Source organism: Sus scrofa, chromosome Y, assembly GCF_054392235.1.
Source record: "Sus scrofa isolate SSC_HxYL_T2T_F1_AM1 chromosome Y, Sscrofa_HxYL_maternal_Yorkshire_Landrace_v2.0, whole genome shotgun sequence".
NCBI lineage: Eukaryota > Metazoa > Chordata > Mammalia > Artiodactyla > Suidae > Sus > Sus scrofa.
Window position 1 is genome coordinate 6,260,640 of NC_139402.1, and position 14,710 is coordinate 6,275,349.

The 14,710-nt window shown below is 38.2% G+C and overlaps 1 long non-coding RNA gene across 1 annotated transcript in view; it reads right to left on the reverse strand.

The window, feature by feature from the left end:
- The window catches only part of LOC102164143 (uncharacterized), a 358,716-nt gene extending 345,389 nt beyond the window's left edge, over positions 1 to 13,327 (reverse strand). Inside the window, exons 1-2 of the long non-coding RNA XR_014836014.1 lie at positions 13,130 to 13,327; positions 11,891 to 11,974 (exon numbers count right to left, since the gene is read on the reverse strand). This is a non-coding gene — a long non-coding RNA (uncharacterized LOC102164143). The remainder of the gene's footprint in view (positions 1 to 11,890; positions 11,975 to 13,129) is intronic.
- Positions 13,328 to 14,710: the final 1,383 nt, after the last annotated feature.

The window sequence follows — 14,710 nt, forward strand, 5'->3', positions numbered from 1 at the left end:
CTGTCACGAAAGCAGGCACCAATGCTTACGTGGTTTAGGTTGCTACCAATATAATTTTGTGATATGCAGCTGAATTCCAAAGCAATCCAGCAGTCATGCTGTTTTGAAAAGGTATGGGTAAACATTTTTTTTTTGCCCAAACCTTTGCAATAAGGAAAGGGATGCAATAATATGACTCCCCATTGCAGGAGAGCATTAATATCCCAGATCTGTCTGCAACCTCTGTATCATCTGATCTAGCAAGATGGACTGTTTAATACCAAGGGGTTAAGATGGAGTGATGATGACATCAAGATCTCAAAGGCATATCTGAATTACCATGCTCACTGCAGCATTACTCATGATAGCCAGGGCATGGAAACAACCTAAGTGTCTGTGGATGGATGAAGGCATAAGGAAAATGTGGGTGTCAGAGAGAGATGCACATGATAGATAGATAGATGATAGATAGATAGATAGATAGATAGATAGATAGATAGATAGATAGGAATATTAGAGAGAGAGATAGATGCAGATGATAGACACACAGACAGACAGATAGATACAGATGATAGGTAGATCATAGATGATGGATGAATGGATAGATTAGATACATATTTAGATAGGTAGATACATATTTAGATAGATAGATAGATCAGATACATATTTAGATAGGTAGATACATATTTAGATAGATAGATAGATCAGATACATATTTAGATAGGTAGATACATATTTAGATAGATAGATAGATCAGATACATATTTAGATAGGTAGATACATATTTAGATAGATAGATCAGATACATATTTAGATAGATAGACAGACAGATAGATAGATAGATTAGATACATATTTAGATAGATGATTGATATAGATAAATAGATACAGATAGAGATGATAGATATACATAGATGTTAGCTTGAAAGTTGACAAGCGATAGATACATACATAGATACATACCAACATAGATGATAGCTTTATAGATGATAGATAAATAATATATAAAAGATATTTAATAGATAGATGGACAGACATTTAGATGGATGATAATGATGATGCTGATGATGATAGAGAGATGAGACACACACAATGGAATATTACTGGGTCTTTAGAAAGAAGTAAACCCTGCCATTTGTGTCAACATTGATGGACCTTGAAAAGATTGTTACATGAAATAAGCCAGACACAGAAAAACAGACACTGGGAGTTCCCACTGTGGTGCAGTGGAAATGAATCCAAGTAGTAACCATGAGGAGTAGTATCCATGAGGACTCGGGTTTGATCCTTGGTCTCACTCACTGGGTTAAGGATCCAGCATTGCCATGAGCTGTGGTGTAGGTGGCCGATGCTGCTCGGAGCCCACGGCATTGCTGGGCTGTGGCATAGGCTGGCAGCTGTAGTTCCAATTTGACCCCTTGCCTTGGAACTTCCATATGCTGCAGGTGTGGCCCTAAAATGCAAAAAAAAAACAAAAAACAAACAAACTATGGAAATTTTAGGTCAGTGCCTCTGTCTCAGACACTGTATCCCAAGCTTGACTCAGATCACTTCCCTTGACGAATTTCATTCCAATGATCTGTGACAGCCCTTTATCCATCCCTCTCTCAGAGCATAAGTGTATTTTTTGCTCTTGTTTATTGGTGACTATTTTATCATCCAAATGACATGAAAAAGTGCTTATGGAAGATTCCGTAATTTGTCTGATTTTTTTCCCACTCCACTGCCACAGATAATATATACACATTTTTCCATCTGTCTGCCTTACCTTGCCTTTGGGTTTGACCACATGACTTTCTTTGGTCACGAGGACATGAGCCAATGCGAGGGGAAGAGAGGATGAAAAAAATGCCAGCACTGGTAGAATGATCCTTGAGTTCCAGGAATAAGCCACGGCCGCCTCCTGCTTAGACTCCAAGAAACACAGGTAAAACATACCTGAAACAAACTACAGCCTTGACCTTAGTCACAGGCTCCAGCAGCACGACTCAGACCAGCCAGTGTTGAAGATCCGTTTCAGAATTGAGAAATATGATCAGCTTGGAGAACGATAATAACACAAGTGTCCGAGAGAGGGGTTGTAAATGCTTTCACAGCTAATTGACATGCATTTTCGAGAAGCATTTTTTTTTCCCCTCTTAGGACCTTGGATAGAATATCCACCTGCACTTTTGCCCTAATAAGTGGCCACTTCAAAGCAGCAGAACTCATCAGTGGCCAGGATCTGCAATTGGGTTTCCAGGAAATCTTATGAGCTCAATTAGTGCATGTGTCATCTCTCTACAGACTTCACTCCTCAGCATTTTAGCTTTGGCTTTTATCAATAACAGGTCTTCAAAAGAGAAGAGGCTTAGGCATTCTCTGTAAGCCACAAGCACTAAATTGATATAAGGGGCTCACCTAATGCAGATGCTTTCGTTATTTCAGAAATTGCAGTCTGCACTGAGTATCATACTAATGTCTCGTTTCCTCCTATTACCTGGCAGCAGTTGTTTTTTAAGGTTGTCAAGAAGACATCAGCATGGAGTCTGAACATAATCTGAGAAGGCAAGGACCAGACTGTGCATCCCTGCCTCGGTTTTCCCTGGGCTTAATCCAAACACTTGGGAAGGCAGACGCCAGCCTCTTCCTGAACCCACCCTCCATCCAAGTCCATCATCTGCTGGACCAAAGCTTCTAGTCCATGACTCAATGCTTGAATCTACTTTGGAAGGCAAGATCTGTCAATATGAGAAAGCAAAACAGAATCTCCCCAAACATAAAAGGAATCTCTAATTTAACTCTCTGTCCAGTTAGGCTTTTAGTTTAATTTTATTTTTATGAAAGGATGGTTGATTTACAATGTTTTATCCATGTCTGCAGTACAGCCAAGTGACCCAGGCACACATATATGTACGTTCTTTTTTTTTTTCATACTATCTTCCATTATGCTCTATCCCAAGAAATTGGATATGGTTCCTTGTGCTGTTTAGTGGGACCTCATTGCTTATCTATTCTAAATGTCATAGTTTGCACCTATGAACCCCAAACTCCCAGTCAATCCCACTTCCTCCCCCAGCCTCTGCCTCGCCTTGGCAACCAGAAACCTGTTCTCTAGGTCTATGAATCTTTTTGTTTTGTAGATAGGTTCATTTGTGCCATATTTAGATTCCACATAGAAGTGCTGTCATTGCCATTTAAATCAATCAAATCATGCATTTTTTAAATGGCATGGGCTTCTCTCTTTCAAGAGTATATGAAAAACGTCCCTGAAAACATTTACCATAGAATGATTTCTCTACTTGCATTACAAGCCTGTTTAGATAATGATATCACACCTGTAAGAAATACACACATCTCAGATAGAAAGAAATCATGTGTTCTAGGACCAGCAAGAAGTTAGCGATGTAGAACATTCATTTGTCTGGGCATACAATGCTTCAGCTACCAGCCTATGAATAAGACCAACCTTGGCACCCAAATCCAGCTTGATTTCTCTCTCACCTAATTGGCACTCAGAGTCCATTGCAAACTGTACTTCATCGTTAACTTTCTACTTGCTAACAAGTGAACAAGTAATTAGGGCACAAGGCTGAGCAGGCTACATGTGAGAGCTAAGGGTCATTTGTAGGAATGACCTCCAGCCCTTCAATAGACTTAAATGATCCACCTGAATGATTTCACTCCAAACCATGGATGAACTACCAGGATATCATCATTGATGGCAAGATGGCCCTTCTGATGGCAACTTGCAAACCACAGAAACATATTTGGGAACCAGTAGGGATATACACTTCATACCAGGGAGAGATTAGAATAACCAGGGGAATCTGGGATGAACCAGAGCATGGAAATGAGGGAAGGGAGTGGACAAGTGAAAGGTAGGAGTTAGTCAAGAATATCAGGTGGTCTAAAGGCGTATACACCTTGGTAGATGGGTTAGAACCTGGGCCATGCTTTTCCACCCTTCTCTGTCTCTGTGTCCTTCCAATATATATTCCTCCTAGAAGGATGTGGAGTCTATTTCCTGATCCGTCTCTTGAATCTGCGCTGTTCCTCATCACCCCAAGACAATTTGTTCCGTCTGAGACCATCTGAGAACAGGAATCCCTCAGTTAATGGCCAGTCAGCCTCCAGGAGGAAAGAAAGTGGCTCATGTGTACTGCACAAAGCCGTGGGGCCATCCCGGCTCAGCCTAGACCAGAAGGGCCAGTGAGATGAACCCACCCTACATGGACAACTCAAAGAAGGACAAACTAAATGAAAATGGTTAGTGTTTTAACAGCAGCAGGGTAACAAATAGCACAGGGAGAGGTTGGGCTCAGCAAGTTTTGTCACAAGGAATGGCATTAGGCAAGGGTTGTGCTAAATAAAAAGTATAAAATATCAGGAATTCAGTTGGGAATGGGTCCCAGCATGGAAGAGACATCAGTTCGACCTCTGGTCTTGGGGAAAAGGGTCATTTTCACTTTTATAGGGTCTAAGCCTTGAGGGGATTATCAGGAGCAGAGAGACTATAATTCCCAAGAGATTCTTCTCCACCAGAAAATTCCTAATACCTTTTATCTTCATTCTGCACATGCATGCTTCAATGCGTCAAGTGAAATATACCATCTGCCATCACTATAAAAATATAATTATTTGAATGTTTTAATATGTGAGGTTACAAAGGGCTGAATGCTTTCTTCAGATAGGAACTCTGAATAAAACCTATTAATATAACTTTACAGAGACTTGAAGAAGCAGGGATTACAAAATAGTCTGTGAAATTGAAGGGTCTATTGGGGAATACTGGAGCCTTTTTCTTCTACACTGCTAGGTCCTATAATACTAAGGACAAATAAAAACGTTTCCATTATAGCCTTCAGTGATTAGACCTTCTGTCATGTCACAAATACAAAAGACTTCAGAGCAGGTTCACAAATATGACTTTATATCTAAGTACATAACCACATGTGTGGATGTGTCCCAAATGGGCTCTGTATTTCCCACTATTTTTTTTTTTCTTTTTAGGGTCACACCCATGACATATGGAAATTCCCAGGCTAGGGGTCAAATCAGAGCTGCAGGTGCTAGCCACAGTCACAGCCACAGAAACGTGGGATTCAATCCACATCTGTGACTTACACCACAGCTCACAGCAATGCCAGATGCTTAGCCCACTGAGCAAGGCCAGAGATCAAACCACATTCTCATGGATAGTAGCTGGGTTCTTTACTACTGACCCACAATGGGAACTCCAGTTTCCCACTGATTCTTACCACCATATCTTTGCTACACATACTTTCCTGGGGCAGACCAAGAAAGTTGCTATATATCCCCTATGATGTATTCAAGCTTCACCCAAGTAGTATATATCTACACCTCAAAGGCAGGGGTATGGGATGAGAGCTAAGAGAAATTCACCAAAGCATACTTTGTGAACCAACTGCCCTCAGAAGCCTGGAGGAAGAGCCTCGGGACAAAGAGAGGTCTCTCAAAAAGAGAAATATAGGAGCAGGGCTAGAGAAAAAAGGAAAAACCCTAAGCAAACCTAAAAGGAGGATGCTGAGCATTAAGCAAGAGAGGCCACCCATAGAATGAAATCATACTAGTGCTCAGCTCTAACTGATGCTGAACAGAAGCCTTGGAGCATGCTCTGAAAACACGTAAAGCAATTAGTAGATTAAATCCAATCAAAGCTGCAAAAAGCACGGGTTTAGCTAAACTAGAGGTCACACTGACATAGTCCCACACTCTAGGAGCTTGAGAGAAAAAAAGGAGGGATGCATTTTTCTACATAGAGTAAAAGATTTTGGATTTCACATCCTACTATCCTTTCATACAAATGAACCACTAGGCAAAATAAAGATCAAGAGACATCTAAAGAAATAAAAATATGTAACTTGTGCTTAAAAGAGAAAATAGTCAATAAAAGCAGACCCATAGATGGTCCAGATGTTAAAGTTATCAGACAAGGTATTTAAAATAACTACAGTAGATAGAAAGACAGAGCAATGATAGAATATAGGAACTAATGTAGAGATTGAACAAAAGAATGAAGACTGAGCAAAATTAAACAAATGGGACCTAACCAGACTTACACATTTTGCACAGAAAAGAAAACCACAAACAAAATGAAAAGACCACCTATGGAATGGGAGAAAATATTTGCCAACAACTGACTGACAAGGAAGGAATTAATTTCCAAAATACACAAACATCTCATACAGATCAACACCAACAAAATTAACAATCCCATCAAAAAATGTCCAGTAGACCTAAATAAGCATTTCTCCAAAGAACACATACAGATGGCCAACAGACACATGAAAAGATGCTCAGCATTACAAATTATTAGAGATATACAAATCAAAACTATAATGCAGTACTGCCTCACACAGGTCAGAATGGTCATCATTAATAAGTCTACAAATAACAAATACTGGAGAAGGTGTGGAGAAAAGGGAACCCTCCTACACTGTTGGTGGGGAACATAAATTGCTTCAATCACTGCGGAAAACAATATGGAGGTTCCTCAGAAAACTAAAAATAGAATTACTATATGACCCAGAAATCCCACTCCTGGGCATATAGCCAGACAAAACTGTAATTCAAAAAAATATATGCATCTCTATGTTCATAGCAGCACTAGTTACAATAGCCAAGACACGGAAACAACCTAAATGTCCACTGACAGATGAGTGGATAAAGAAGATGTGGTACATACATACAAAGGAATACTACTCAACCATAAAAAGGAATGAAATAATGCCATCTGTAACAACATGGATGCAACTAGAGTGAAGTAAATCAGAGAATAACAAACATCATATGATATCATGTATATGTGGAATCTAAAATATGATACAAATGAACTAATTTATGAAATAGAAACCAATTCATAGACATAGAAAACAAACTTACAGTTACCATAGGGGAAAGGGGGGATAAATTAGGGGTTTTATGTTAACATATATACCCTACTATATACAAAATAGATAAACAATAAGGACCTACTGTATAGCACAGGAGGACGCTATTCAATAACTTATAATAACCTATAATGGAAAAGAATACAAAAAAGAATATATGCATATAACAGAATCACTTTGCTGTACACCTGAAGTGAACATTGTATTTTAAATCAACTATATTTCAATTTTTTTTAAAAAAAAGAGTGGGTATTTTGGTAAAGTGATGGAAGTTATAAAAAGGCATCAACATGAAACACTGGAAACAAAAAACTAGGCTACAAAAAAATGACCTGTTCAGTGGATTTGCTCCACAGGAGCCTGGAACAGCAACAAAGTATATGTACCTTTGACATAGGCAAGAAAAGTGTTGAAACTGATAAATAAATATTTTAAATAAAAAAGTGGAACACAAACCAAGGAGCACATCATTTGACATCCAACAAACAAAATATTGAACGCTATAACACGTATAATTGGTACTTCCGGAGAGCTGAGACATGCAAAGGGGAAAAATAAATATTTGAAAGCAAAATGGTCAAAAAATTCTAAAGTTGGTAAAACACATCCCCCAAATAAGGCCAGAAGCTTGACAGTCACCAGGCAGAATACATACACAGAAAACTGCACTGGCTACAAAATAGGCACACTGATGAAAATAAAACTAAACTTAAGCCTTAAAGTAATCAGAGAATAAAGACATATTGAGTTCAAGAAAATACTGGGAAGGATGAAATATAACCATCCACCACACACAAGGGAGCCTGGAATAAAATTGAAAAAAACCTATAAATTGCTGAAAAAATTGTTCTCCCACAGACTTACAATGTAGGAGATGTCAATATTGGAGCTTTAAAATGTAGGAAATAATGCAGTTCTAAATAGAAAAAAAAAAAGACGCAGAAAAAGAGACCCATGTTCAGCAGCATGAAACAAATATTCAATAAAAATATGGTAGATTTGAATTACATGGTCAATAAAATTTACCTAATCAACATTTCTGTAACAGCATATCCAGGAACTTTAGAATAGATACTGATTTTCAAGGGCATAGGCACATTCGCTAAGATTACGTGCTATACATTAATACCAACATCAAAACCCACTAGACGGTTGCAGTAGTTTTAAGCCTCTTCACCAACTAAAAGGATATTAAATTATGTACCACTGGCAATTAAATAGGTAGAAAGCCTTCAACACACTTTAACAGAGAAAGAGTTCTATCTGTGGTGTGTGTGTGTGTGTGTGTGAGACAGAGAGAGGCAGAGAGAGACAGAGACCATTTATATATTTGGAAATTAAGAAAATGCTTTTTAAAAACCCTGAGAAAGAATACAAAATTGCAAGAAGAATTAGAAATGCTGACAGCTGCAGATGAAAAGACCACATATCGATATGCGTGTGAGATGCACCAAAAGTGTGCATAGAATTAAGAAAAAGTATAAAATCAACATATTAACAAGCTAGAAAAATAAGAGCAAAATAAAACCAAAATAAGTTAAGAAATTAAATAATAATAAAACCAAATGTAGGAAGTCATACTTTAGAAAACATGCAAAATAGAGATATCTGGATTAAAGTTTGTCTTTTTCTGCAAATTTAAGAAAATTGATAAATTCTAAGAAGAGGGATCCAGAAAAAGACAGAAAATAGACATTTCTAATGCCAGGAATGTTAAAACGATTAGGGCACACCATGAATAACTTTATAGTAATAAACACAGATAAAAAGATATTTCCTTAAAAAACACAATGTATCAGAACTGACATGAGGAGAAATAAAATTCAAACAGATATATAACTATCAAATTAGTTTGGAAAATAATAATTTTTAAATACCATAAAAAAAACACCTCCCTTCAGGAGGTATAGATTTTCTGATAAATTCTCTAAAACATTTAAATTAGGAGTTTGGGATTAACATAAACACACTGCTATCTATAAAATAGATAACCAACCAGGACCTACTGTGTAGCACAGGGAATTATACTCAATATTTTGCAATAACCTATAAGGGGAAAGAGTCTGAAAAAAAATCTATGTCTAACTGAATCACTTCACTGTACACCTGAAACTAACACAACATTTTTTAAAATTTATTTATTTTTCCACTGTATAGCATGGGGGCCAAGTTACACTTATATGTATACTTTTTTTCCCACCCTCTGTTCTGTTGCAATATAAGTATCTAGACATAGTTCTCAATGCTACTCAGCAGGATCCCATTGTAAATCCATTCCAAGTTGTATCCGACAACCCCAAGCTCCTGATCCATCCCACTCCCTCCCTCTCCCCCTGGGGTGGCCACAAGTCTATTCTCCAAGTCTATGATGTTCATTTGTGCTGTATATTAGACTCCAGTTATAAGTGATATCATATGGTATTTGTCTTTGTCTTTCTGACTTATTTCACTCAGTATGAGAGTCTCTAGTTCCATCCATGTTGCTATAAATGGCATTATGTCATTCTTTTTTATGGCTGAGTAGTATTCCATTGTAACACATTTGTAAATCTAACACAAAAATAAGTACATAAATAAACATTTAAAGAAGATATGACATCTACACCACCTAAACACTTTCTAAAAATGAAATGCACATGTCCCCTCTTGTTCTAACAGTCAGCATTACCTCAACACAAAAACCTGAAACACATGTTACTAAGTAGGAACAACACAGAACAATAAGTTCATGAATAAGGAGGCAGTAAAGACCAACAACACAGTAGGCAACTGAATCCAGCAAAGTGTAAAATGGTTGTTACATTATGACTTTGAAAAATGAGAACAAAGGGAGGATTTATACCGTCAGATATCAAGAGGTCATATCCTATTACTATTGCTGTAGTGATCTTGCAGCGGTAAGAGAAAAAACTACAAAAAGTAACAGGGTATCAAGGAAGAGACTCCAGCTGGTATAAAACAGTTTCAATACATGATGGCGGAAAAACAGGTAAACAGAAAAACCAGAACTGATACTTCTACCTCACAACAGCTAATAATTAATTCTAGAGGATATATACACCTGAGCTTAACATAAAGATTCTGTCAGGGAATACAGAAGGATTTCACTTTAACAAAGTTTCTTGGACAGGACAGGAAAAACTGGGAAATGGGGGAAAAATGGGAAAACCTGGGGAAAATGGGAACAGTATACTCGGACTTCCCATCGTGGTGCAGTGGAAACGAATCCAACTAGGAACCATGAGGTTGCGGGTTCGATCCCTGGCCTCGATCAGTGCGTTAAGGATCCAGCATTGCCGTGAGCTGTGGTAGAGGCTGCAGATGTGGCTCGGATCTGGCGATGCTGTGGCTGTGGCGTAGGCTGGTGGCTGCAGCTCTGATGAGACCCCTAGCCTGGGAACCTCCATATGCCATGGGTGAGGGTCTAAAAAGACAAAAAGACAAAAAAAGAAAAAAGAAAATTATACTCAATCAAAATTGCTAATTTCTGCTTAGAGAGATCACTGTGAAAATATTTAGGCTAACCACTAAAAAGTATATATATATGTATATATATTTTATATATAGATAATGTATGAATATATTTAATATGTATTATTTATATAAATAGTATTTCATATATAAAAATGATATATCAATAATACACAACATATTTATATCATTTGTATAAAAAATAATATATAAATGATGTAAATATATAAATAAAACATAAAAATCATATATTGTAAATTATAATTTATAAATTATGTATATACATATCTATAAGACATATCCAGAATATATAAACAATTCCTACAAATAAACAATGAAGATGAACAGTGCAATAAAATGAATTAAAAACTAAAATGTGTTGGGGTTCCTGTTGTGCCTCTGCAGTAATGAAACTGACTAGTATCTGTGAGGACACAGGTTCTGTCCCTGGCCTTGCTCAGTGGGTTAAGGATCCAGCATATTCTACCCCTAGCCTGGGAACTTCCATACGCTGCAGGTGTGGCTTTCAAAAGACAAAAATAAATAAATGAAAGGTAAAAAAAAAATTAAAATGTGTAACTACCATTCAAGACATAAACATTACCAATAACCACATGAAAACATTAAAATCAAACCACATCTACCAGAATAGCATAAAGATGGATGATTCACATATTAGTGAGTACAGGAGCAACTGGAATTTTCATGCCTTGCTGAAGAAGTACAAAATCAGACAACCTCTTTGGAAAATTATTTTTACACTATTTTTATATTATTATTATTACTTTTTTTTTTTTTTTTTTTTTTAAGGCTGCACCTGCAGCATATAAAGTTCCCAGGCTAGGGGTTGCATCAGAGCTGCAGCTGCTGGCCTGCACCACAGCCATAGCCATGCCAGATCCAAGCCACATCTGCAAACTACACCACAGCTCATGGCAACACCACATTCGTAAACTACTGAGAGAGGTCAGGGACCAAACCTGCATCCTCATGGATACTAGTCAGGTTCTTTACCACTGAGCCATGACAGTAACTTCTGGAAAATTTTTTAGTAGTTTATTACAAAGTTAAAAGTGTACCAGTTCCAATAACATGAAGTTCCAATAACATAACCAGTTCCAATAACATAAAGAAATACATCCAGGCAAAGACATATACATGAAAGTTTACAGAGCCTAAATATTTGTAATGGCCAAAACCTAAAAAACAACCCAAATTTTGTTGAGGAAAATATAAACTGTATATGTGTCCAAACCAGCAATATGCAATAAAAACAAATGACCCATTGATATACACAACACTATAAATCTCAGAAATGTTACCTGTTTTAAAAATGACAAAAATATATCGTAACATCTAATTAACAAAAAGTGCAAGAACTGGGAAACCTTTTCAAGAGCAACAGAAGCTGGGCTCTGGTGGGGAGTTAATTGATGGAGAATTTCCTAGGATGCTGGTGGGAATTTCCTAGGATAATGAAAAATTGTGTGCATATATCACATGATAAAAATACATAAATGGACCGAAAGCATCCCACTGAATACTTACGATCAGTGTGTTTTCTGGGCGTTGAAAGACATCTCAATACAAATGGGTTTTTTTAATCCAACATGCATTACCTTTTAATATCACCTGAAAGATAATGACCTCTGTCAAACACAAGGCAGCAAAAGGAAAAAAGAGCACACACACTGAATAAAACACATGATTTAATATCTAGCACGTGTTCTACCTAAGAATCTGTGATGCACGTAAGATTTTAGGATGAGAATTTGCCTGCAAATAGAAAAAAAAAAAAAGAATGTGGTGCAAACTCTACCCATATAATATGGGGCAGGCTTCATTCTTCACTGGGTTCTATTTTTCTTCAGATGATTTATAAAACATGCTTCTTAATCAAGTGGCATAATCCGCTGTATTTTACGAGTAAGGAATAGAAAAAGAGAACTATGGTCCATCTAGTCTACCAGTAGCCCAAAAAATGGATGGAATGGGTGGAAATTGGTTGGAAGAAGTTTAGCTCCCAACAGAAATGCTATCAAATCATGTCCCACCTTTATTCTGACGATGGTGGCTGCATATGCGCCATTGTCTTCTAATTTGATGCTAAAACAAACCATCGAATTTCAAGGGTTTCTTGTTCGATTTGCCCTGACAATGATGCTCTCACTCATATCATCTGTTTGTGAGCAAGCCGGGTATTTTCAGCTCCAGGGAGAATGCATCCCTGACCACTTTCCAACTGTAGGCTGTTGCTGATATAAATAGCAGACTCTTTACCGGTGGCCAACCAAAATGGAACTGCAGTCCTAGTTCCAAATGTCAGAGAAAAATCTCCTGAGACAAGAGGCAGGCCACAGACACAAAGATCATCAAGTTAAAAGGGTCCCGGCGGCCCATTCCCCACCCAGGGCTCTGCTGAGAAGGTGATGCAAAGCACTATGGTCTCCCGTGGAAGCCTTGAAGGAGCGTTCAGATTTAGCACGTACTGACAGTTAAAGGCGGGAAAAAAAGAAGAAATCCACCTTCATGAATTTTCATGAAATGAACAGGCTTAAAAATGAACTGATACGGATTGAACCCATCAGATCACAGAAGGCTGAAATTTAAAATGCACTCAGGAGACCTCTACCATTCGATGGTTTCTAAGAAGTTTGAATGTTTCATGTTTTTCTCCCCAGATAATTAATCCCTCCCCAGATTATGTCAGAGGGCAACCGAATGGACAGAGACAACATTTCCAGGCTCTCGTGATACAGAAGGGGTGGATAAAGAAAGTCACCTTACCTTTCCCGTAAATAAACACGCTTGCAGCCATCACGCTTGCAGCCATCAAGCCAGCAGCCACCACAGCTGCTCTGGGCAGTGCCTCCTGTGGGGAAGGATGGTGGGTTGGGGAAAAATAGGACTCTGGCCCCAAGGAGCTGAGGTGCCTATGAAAGGAGTGGTTTCACTGAACCCAGAACCCTGCATCTTCCCAGACACAGAAAAGCACTCCCTTCCTTCCTGTGAGATGTCTGGTTTTTCTTAAAATAACAGTCACTGTTGGATGTTCCCACTCTCTGGTTTTTGTTGCAAAAATTTCTCTGCATCCCCATTCCTCACTGACCTCTTTGGAACGGTCCCTCAGAGCGGTCTACGAAGCTGCTGCCTGGGTGTAAGCCCTCAGTATGCCACCTAATAAAACCTAATTCTCAACTTACAGGTGGAGTTTTCTTGTTTGTTCGTACGTTTGTTTGTTTTCCTTCTTGAGGGCTGCACCTGTGACGGATGGAAGGTCCCAGGGGTGGAATCAGAGCTGCAGCTGCTGGCCTACACCACAGCCATGGTAACACAGGATCTGAGTCGCATCTGTGACCTACACCACAGCTCATGCACAATGCCAGATCCTTAACTCACTGAGTGAGGCCAAGGATCAAACCTGCATCCTCCTGGATACTAGCTGGATTCATTTCTGCTGTGCCATAGCATGAACTCCAGCATGGCTGTTTTTTTGTTGTTGTTGTTGTTGATGCAGGGAAGATATTCAAATTAAATTAGCAATTAAGTCATGTCACACATTTCAATGTATATGACATATTATATGATATTTCATGAGGTCCTACATTTCTAGGTGTGTCATTGCTTGGGCCCATTGAAAGAAGCAGTAAATCACCTCTTAGGGTGCCAGGCCGTGTGATAACTCAGTGAATTTTAAGAGAGAAAAATAAATGTTTGTGGCATCGATCAGAATATAAACAACCAGGAGTTCCTGTCGTGGCTCTGCGGAAATGAATCTGACCAGTATTCATGAAGACACAGGTGGGATCCCTGGCCTTGCTCAATGGGTTAAGGATCCGGTGTTGCCATGAGCTGTGGTGTAGGTCACAGACACGGCTCAGATCTGGCATTGCTGTGGCTGTAGTGCAAGCTGGCAGCCGCAGCTCCAATTTGACCTCTAGCCTGGAAACATCCATGTGCCATAGGTGTGGTGTTAAAAAAAGAAAAGAAAAGAAAAGAAATTTTGTAAAATTATTCAGTCTGTTCACTGAGGTTTTTATAGTTTCAACAATAAAATGAAAAACTTCACCTCATCTCTCTGCAGTAATTGTCATTTTAAATTATTCATCAGTGGGCTCCTCCACTGAAACCCACTTTTCCAAAGTCTAACCATTTTGAAAGGACTCACTTCTAAAAAAAAAAAATTGTGTGTATAACCGGGTCACTTTGCTATACAGCAGAAATTGACAGAACATTGTAAATCAACCATAATAAAAATCTCTAAATAAAAATAAAATAAAATAATAAATAAAACTTAAGTACTACTAATAAAAGTAAAAATTTTAAAATTAGGTTATAATGTAATATCATGTTTAAATACTCAGCACT